Source organism: Lepus europaeus, chromosome 2 (assembly GCF_033115175.1).
Source record: "Lepus europaeus isolate LE1 chromosome 2, mLepTim1.pri, whole genome shotgun sequence".
NCBI classification, from domain to species: domain Eukaryota; kingdom Metazoa; phylum Chordata; class Mammalia; order Lagomorpha; family Leporidae; genus Lepus; species Lepus europaeus.
In genome coordinates, this window is record NC_084828.1 from 66,683,146 (window position 1) to 66,691,696 (window position 8,551).

Sequence of the window (8,551 nt, forward strand, 5' to 3'; positions counted from 1 at the left end):
GCCTACAAGGGCAAATGAGAACCGACTTCACAGGAAGGTGAAGCAGAGAGAGAGCAGACACACGGTGTGATTTAATATTCTCTCCAAGGAATTAAATAACAGTTCTCACCGGACAAACCTCAATCAATAGTTCTCTCACACGTATTTGCCATTCACAATGCCACTGTTATTTTACAGAATGCAACCAAGTGCCAAGTGTATTATTCAAGACCTACTATGTCCCCTTTGCAAGAAATCTACCAAGCCTTCTGTTTTCATGTGCCTGCTTCTGCACTATGTGTTATCTCATTATCTCTATTAGTCTTTTTTTTTTTTTCTAAAAAACTGGCACTTTATTTAAACAACAGGATTCTTGCGCGGGGTGGGGGGGGGGTATCTTCCAGAGCATCACTGGGAGTCACTGTTGAGGCTGGGCATATCAACAGGGATGCAGGGCCTAAGGAAACCATCCAGGACCTGCTGACCCTTGCTGGGCCTTTTTCTACTGAGAAGAGCAGACACAAGGGAGTTTTGGAACCCTTGCAGGTCCCTCGGTTTTGGCCCTCATACACACAGAAAACCTTTTTCATGGCTATGGAGACAGCCGCAGTGTGAAATTCCCCCCGTGCCAGCCAGTGAGCACCAGGTTGTGTGGTTGCCAAGGTCTGGCTTTCCAGGGTCAGACCGTGTACCTGATGTGTCAGCTTGATGTGAGAGAAGGTATGGACCACCTCCCCGAGGTGTCCGAGCTGAGAGGCAGGTAAGGGCACAGGGCAACTCCACAGTTCCTGAATCAGCGCCTTGCACTGGGAGCTCCAAGGTCACAGACAGAACTCCCACAATCCTGCCAGCAGACCTGAGTTGGGCCTCTAGACCAGCAGAATGCAGGCACCCCCAAGGGCCTTGGGCTGCTCCAGAACACAGGTGGCAGAGAACTCTCTGGGGGGCCTGCGGCGGGCTTTTGGGGGAAAGTTGGCCACTCCCAGGGTCTGGTCCAAGGGCTCTGAAGAAAAAAGACACAGCTGGCACTGCCCAGGACTGAGAGCACACTCCTCACACTCCAGGATTGCCTGGCAGTCTCTGGGAAGCAGACACCCTCTGATGGGCCTGGCACAAGCGTTGCACAGGGCACTGGTTGCATAGTGGGCGCTGCGGGGCGCACACTGTGGCCCCCGGCTCCTTGGCTGCTTGGTTGAAGTCCCCTGGCCAAACTGGTTCCACCAACTGCTGGCAGAAGCTCCAGGGCTGTTGAAAGACAGGAGCACTGCTGGGATCAGCATCAATGGCTCAGACATGGCACAGCACCCGCACCACAATCCCATCTACCATGCTGGTTGCCTGGCCAAAGGCGATGGAAACTATGGCCCCAGATGTGTATCGCCCCACACCAGGCAAGAGCCACCCCAGCATCTCTGCAGTTCAAGACATGCGACCCCCTAGTTCCTCTCCCACCTTCCAAGCTCCCTCCCGTAGCCTCCTACCTCATGAACAGTAGCCTGGGCCAGCCCAGAGCTGGTTCACCTCCTCCAGGGAAGCACTGGCCAGGTCCTTCAGTGTTGGCCACTTTTGCATCCATCAGGTGCAGTAGTTGATCACCATGGCATCCTGAGTCTGCTGCTGCATGACGTCTGAGATGCAGCATATGCTTCCCTGTCCAGGCCCACTTCATCCTCTGCCTGTCTTATCCGGGGTAGGTCCCATTTCTCTCTGTTATACCAGTTCAGCAGGCCCCCGCGGAAGGCTATGACTTCAGCTGAATCTCTAAATAGATGGTATGGGGAGATGGAGGCTCGCAACATCACTTCCTAATGTCCAGCTGGGCCTGCCGGAGCCCAAGGACACTCTGGGATTCTCCCATCAGGGGCAGAAGGCTTGGTCTGGCTGCTGCCCAGGGCATGTTGTTCTCTTTGCTTCTTGCTGGCTGCCTGCTTCCTGTGACCACTTCCCACAGCTCCTCGTGGCTTCCTCATGATGGGCTCCTGTGTGTTCTCCTGTTCCCGGCTCATGGGAGCCTCAATTAATCTTTTCTAATTGATTATCTTGTGGTGCTCTAGTTTCATATACTACTTCTTCTCAGGACAAGGTAGTTACAAATATATATATATGTTTATAAATGTATATTTATGAATAGTATATATAATATATATACACACACACACATATATATATATATACACATACATATATGCACACATATATACACACCAGTTCCAATTCAAATGGAGAGGGCTGAAAAGAAACCAAGAAAACTCTTCTAAACTTCAGCTTCCACACTGTTCCTCTCAGTAAAGACATTGCAAATTTCTGCTAAGTGATTCAGAGGGGCCAGAGCTGTAGAAAGAGAAAAGCCTGCAAAATGCTGGGGCTGGTGTGATGGCATGGTGTGCTAAGCCTCCACCTGAAGCGCCAGAATCCCATATAGATGCAGGTTCAAGTCCCTGATGCTCCACTTTTGATCCAGCTCTCTGCTGTGGCCTGAGAAAGCAGAAGAAGATGGCTCAAATGCTTGGGCCCCTGCACCTGCATGGGCGACCTAGAAGAAGCTCCTGGTTCCTGGCTTCAGATGAGCTCAGCTCCAGATGTTGCAGCCATTTCGGGAGTGAACCAGTGGATGGAAGACCTTTCTCTCTGTAATTCTGCCTCATAAATAAATAAATAAAGTCTTGAGAGAGAGAGAGAATGCTAATAAAACATAAAATCCCCTGATATCAAGTGGAGTTTGGTAAAGATAGTATTGGCTGCATAGCCAGAAAAAATAAGATCAAAGGAAAAAAAAAAGATGGGCATGAAAATTATGTAAACATATAATCTGAGCCCTCCTAGACATGGGTAAAAATTGGATTGGGTGTTTCCATACCATGATCTTGAGACCAGGCTGGGCAGCCCTTGCTCTGGCCATAGTTCCCTGTTTACACAAGCCTCCACCCTGTATTAAACTATACCTGGACGGTGACTGTACAAAAAAGCTATCATCTGATTTTAAAAAAAATGGACTCTGATAAAATGCTTATGTTCACTGTCACTCATTCTATGTAACATAGATTTATCCCCACAACAGTTTGAGTGGCATGGGCTTCTGAAATCTGAACTAGAAGTTGCCCCTAACCACTCCGAAGGGCTCAAATGCTTACAGGCACACACACACTTAATACACAGTTATTTATATTTATGTAATTACGATTCTCCTCATTTCCAGATGTTCTAAGGAAAGCTAATACTGAGATGCTATGATAAGTGTTAACGACAGCTGGGCTAGCTGATTTATCACTTCTATAAATATTGCCTGCTGGGAACACTTCTTCTCTGGGTACAAGTATGTTTTAAAGAACTGAGGGTTGAGGCTCTGTTTTAAAAAGTTTGTATTTTTATGTGTTTTCAAAGCTTTAAGTATGTATAGCTAATAATAGCAAATCTTTTTAATTCTAGTAGCTATCACTTTAAAGAGAAAACACCAAAGATTGTTTCTCCTATCTTAACTGGGTTTGGTCTGTATTTGCTATGCATGAAAAGTCAACAGTGTTTTCCTTACTGTTAATGTCCAGTGAACCATGTAAGTAAACACAAGAGAAAATTAACATGTCCTGTCTGCATAGCAGCATTAATTAGTGATTCAGTTTGTTTGAAATGAAAAAGTCGTCTGGGATTAACTCCACAGGATAGTATATAGATGCCAAGAAGAAGCCTTTAAACGTCTCCGAATTGTTTAAGTTCCATGTTTATTTTGACTTGTCACTCCTCATATGAATATGACCATGTACCCTACAATAATAATGATAATTCTAACGGGAAAATTTTATGGGAAGTTTACATGATTTTTCTAGTTAGTATCCATTTTTTTATTTAATACTTAGCGTGGCAACTCTAGCAGAGGAAATTAATGTTCTTATTTGGAGGTCTGAACATTGAGGCACAAGGAGTTGATTCCCCAGCATCCCACAGATAAGAAGTGATGGAGACTGAATTCAAATCCAAGCAAGCTGAATGCTGAGCCATTCTCTTAGTAATCAAGCTATGTTGATCCAAAAGAAGCAAAGGGGTTTCCCCAACTCGCTTCCAGGACTTGAACTACACAGGTAAGAGAGGATGTTTCTAGCAGGTCCACTACTGGATGGCAGGGGGTGGGGAATTCTTTCTAATTCCAGAGTCCTCTAGATACTCAACCACTTGAAAGGGAGACCCAAACCCAGAGAACTCACTTTCTCCTACAAGGATTCCTTTATCATTTGTAGAACAAGGGAAACAGCAGCAATTGGCCGTTGATGGTCCTGATCACAGGTACTGATGTGCTAAGAATAACCCACTTTGTGTAAACCCATGGTTCCCAGAAAACCAAAAGAAGGGAAGCAAAGAGAAAATTCTATGCTAGAATAGCAGAAAAAAAGTTAAAAAGTAGCTTTATTGATATGAGGATCTCAACTGAACCAACAAATGAGAAATGTTCTAAGTCCTGCTAATAATAAATATGCCATGTTTTCCAAAATGTGAATCCAGACTTGAAGATTTCCCTGGGTAAAGTCTGGGGACTTCTATACGCTGCACTTGACTTATGTTACAATTTATACACCTCCTGTCTCCCTAGCTAATTATCAGTTTCTCAAGGTCATGGGAATGATGAAATGCATCTTGTATCTCTCACATGAGGTCAACAATAAAGAGGGAGCTCAGGAGGCAATCTCTGCTCTCTTTATTTTACTTTGTCCCCCCATTACTCTACTCAGCCATAGTCTGCAACTTATTCCCACAGAAATGACATTCACTGAAAGAGCATTTGTAACTGGCAGTGACTTCTACAGTTGTTAACATCTCAGTTATGAGGATCTCACTCCACCAGTTAGAGAAGATTCCCTGTTTCAGTTTCTACATGAAATAAGATTAGAAGACATCTTTAATTCAAATCTCTGTGGAGATAAATAAAATCTATGTTGAATATAATTAAATCCACATTTTGACATGTTTTCCAAATTCTTTATATACATGGTTAACTATAAGGAATATCCAGAAGGTTCCTTCTCACTAAGAGATGAAGGAAATGGTTCAGGTTCACCGTGCATTCCTTTTCTCTGGAGTGCTTAGAAGGTACTACTCTAGGCCGGCGCCGCAGCTCAATAGGCTAATCCTCCGCCTTGCGGCACCGGCACACCAGGTTCTAGTCCCGGTCAGGGCACCGGATTCTGTCCCGGTTGCCCCTCTTCCAGGCCAGCTCTCTGCTGTGGCCAGGGAGTGCAGTGGAGGATGGCCCAAGTGCTTGGGCCCTGCACCCCATGGGAAACCAGGAGAAGCACCTGGCTCCTGCCATCGGATTAGTGCTGTGCGCCGGCCGCAGCGCGCTACCGCGGCAGCCATTGGAGGGTGAACCAACGGCAAAAGGAAGACCTTTCTCTCTGTCTCTCTCTCTCTCACTGTCCACTCTGCCTGTCCAAAAAAACCAAAAAAACAAAAAAACAAAAAAAAAAAGGTACTACTCTGTCTCATGCTAGTTTTTCTCATGCTACCCATGTTACGCACATGCTTCTTGGGAAAATGTTGTAACTGATGCCTCAGTAGATTTAGAGAAAAGTCCAGCCTTCCTCTAGGACTAGCAACCATGACTGGACTTTCACTATTAAATTTAACTCCTTCCCAGTATCATTTGAAAGATCCATTCCCTTCCTATTAAATATTACCCCTAGAACTGGGGAGTCCCTAGCCCCATGACCTTGGCAAGATATGTTAAGTTAATATAACATCAATTTATTTTCCACAAATCCACATTGTTCCATCTTTGCCACAGTCTCTGTATTGCATTTGCTAAAGGATTCTTATTATTAAACTTAGTTTAAACTTTTGCAGTTTCCAGAAGCAGTCTTTGAGTGTTTTATTTTATTTATTTATTTTTTTCTACAGGCAGAGTGGATAGTGAGAGAGAGAGACAGAGAGAAAGGTCTTCCTTTTTGCCGTTGGTTCACCCTCCAATGGCCGCTGCGGCCAGCGCATCTCGCTGATCCGAAGCCAGGAGCCAGGTGCTTCTCCTGGTCTCCCATGCGGGTGAAGGGCCCAAGGACTTGGGCCATCCTCCACTGCCTTCCCGGGCCATAGCAGAGAGCTGGCCTGGAAGAGGAGCAACCGGGATAGAATCCGGTGCCCCAACCGGGACTAGAACCCGGTGTGCCGGCGCCACAAGGCGGAGGATTAGCCTGTTAAGCCACAGCGCCGGCCATGAGTGTTTTCTATGGAATGTTCTACTACCTCCAAGAAGCATAGAAAATATTGACATGAGTTGCTTTTCTGATTAGCTCCTGAATATTAACATGAATGAGAACCCAGCCTCTGACTGAAGAGTTGTAAACCTCAATTCCATATGATCTAGAAGTTATTCAACAGCTGTCGATCTATGCCCTTGTCTGAAAAATTAGTATGCAATTAAATACTTCAGAGGGTCAATGTGAAGGTAACACATTCAGAAAGTGAACACTGTGCCTGGTATAAGATTAACGCTCAAGAGATGTTAGGCATTATTATTATCTTGTTTTCTAACCCTTACTGTTTGTGCTTGCTTTTGCATCCCTCTTTGCCTGCATCATGAGCTTTCCTGAGTACCAACTTAAAATGCTACCTTGGAGTTAGTTGCTTCACATCAAACTGTGAGAGCTTACCACTGAAGAACCTGCTCTGCAATTTCACATTAAGCATATTTAATGTATAATTTCTCTTTGCACAGAACTTGGTTCACTTCTCTCCATTCTGAGGTTGACCTCAACCAATCTCAATCCATTCTTTTCAATCTGTGCTCAGCGCACCTTAAAGGCACTTCCATCAACAGGTTTAAGTGTTGCTACATAAGGTATGATATATTGTTTATCTGGAGTGTGGGTTAAAACAGTCAGAATGTGATTAGCTGGGAACCAAAGCAAAACATGATGATGAAGGACATAGCTACTGTCTTGTCCCTCAGGATGTAAGGGTGACCATTTCAGGGAAGGAAAAAACTCATTTTGCTGAATGCATTAGGATTGTGTGATTAAGTGCCACTGTGTATAATCAGATATTAGGTTTCACTTATATAATGCCTATGTCTTGCTGTCACTGATGCTAGACCAAATGCAAACATTAATGTACAACTGAAGGCGAAACATTTTCTTTCATGTCTACTTGATTGCAGTAGTTAAAATGATAACAATATTCATAAAGTGAGCTTTGTTTGTAAGGCAAATGATTAGTAATAAAGATGAATAATAACTTTTGTTAAAATTTAGAGTAAATAACAGATGGCTGAACCCTTGGATTCCCTGACAGAAAAAATCCTTTGGTGTTCTAGCTTGAGCACTTTGGGAAATATGTATGGTACTTACGTTCTGATGAGTAACAGCATGTAGCATTGTTAAGCTTGATTAAGCAAATTTAATTAGTGTTACTCAATGCATTTTTGTAAGTGCATAAAATATATTCCAGCTTAGGCATGAATGTTAATATTTAATTTATGAAATAAAAGTTAAAACGTAACCATAAAATATTAAAATTGCAATAAACCACATTTAAAGGAACTCAGCTTTTTAAAAACTTCCTCAATTATTTTCTAACCTCAAAGGCAATTGCCTTAGCACTCCCCTCTTTCTTTAGTTTCACTGTAATATGTAAGGGAGAGGAGGAAAAATAGTAAACACAGACTGTGCATTGCCAACTAAGACTACCTAATTTCCAAGTGTCCCGGGGGCCACATTACTCTATAACCAGACTTTATGACATTCTTCAGACCTGAGTTTTTTGTTGTATAGGACCATTTATTTACAGTCCTTGAGACTAAAGACAGGAGGAAAATCTAGACCTTGTTTTAAGGGGAAAAAATCATCATAGGAAAAATGAATAAAATGATAAATTAATAGAGTAATTTTAAAATCAAGAAAATATTCGAACAGGATGTTCTCAATATTGAAGGAAATCATAACCCAAAGAACTTAGAACTTTTCAAATCTAAATTAATATTTTTAATGCTACTCACTGATAATTAATTAAGTGGACCCTGGATAACATTCCTGACAAACACTGCAGCTTGATCAAGCACAGGAGTCTTCCAGAACTCATGTCACAATCAACACAGTGAACTACACTTGAAGAAAAGTTTGGAAAAGCAATATTTTATAACTTAGCTTAAAATTATTCTCTTGCCTCTTCTTTTCTCTCTCTCTCTTATTCTTACTTTGTCTCTTTCTGGATCAGCTGTTCTCAACGTTAACAAAGCTGAACACTTTTATAATAAAATTTGTCTGTGTGTAGTCAAGGTTGGGGGAGCATTTGAGCTTAGTCACACTATAGGAAAACAGTAGCATTAACCATTACTTTAAAAAAATCTATATCTAATTTAAACTTTATGAAGAATGTTAATGTTTTTATTTTCACAGACACTTTACCTGATTTGTTTCAGCCCACAAATTTCACTCTATCTTCAGTGACCTGTGGTTCCAAATCAGTTCAATAATCCTTGCCTTTCCATTTTAGGGCTTCCAGATAAAATATAAGACACAAAATATTGCATGAGATATATATATGAGTATACTAAAAACTGATATATTGCTATTTATGTAAAATTCAAATTGAA

At 42.5% G+C, this 8,551-nt stretch overlaps 1 pseudogene; it reads right to left on the reverse strand.

Moving 5' to 3' along the window:
• Positions 1–387: 387 nt before the first annotated feature.
• On the reverse strand, positions 388–1,949 carry LOC133751057 (adenine DNA glycosylase-like; annotated as a pseudogene).
• Between the last annotated feature and the right edge of the window lie 6,602 nt (positions 1,950–8,551).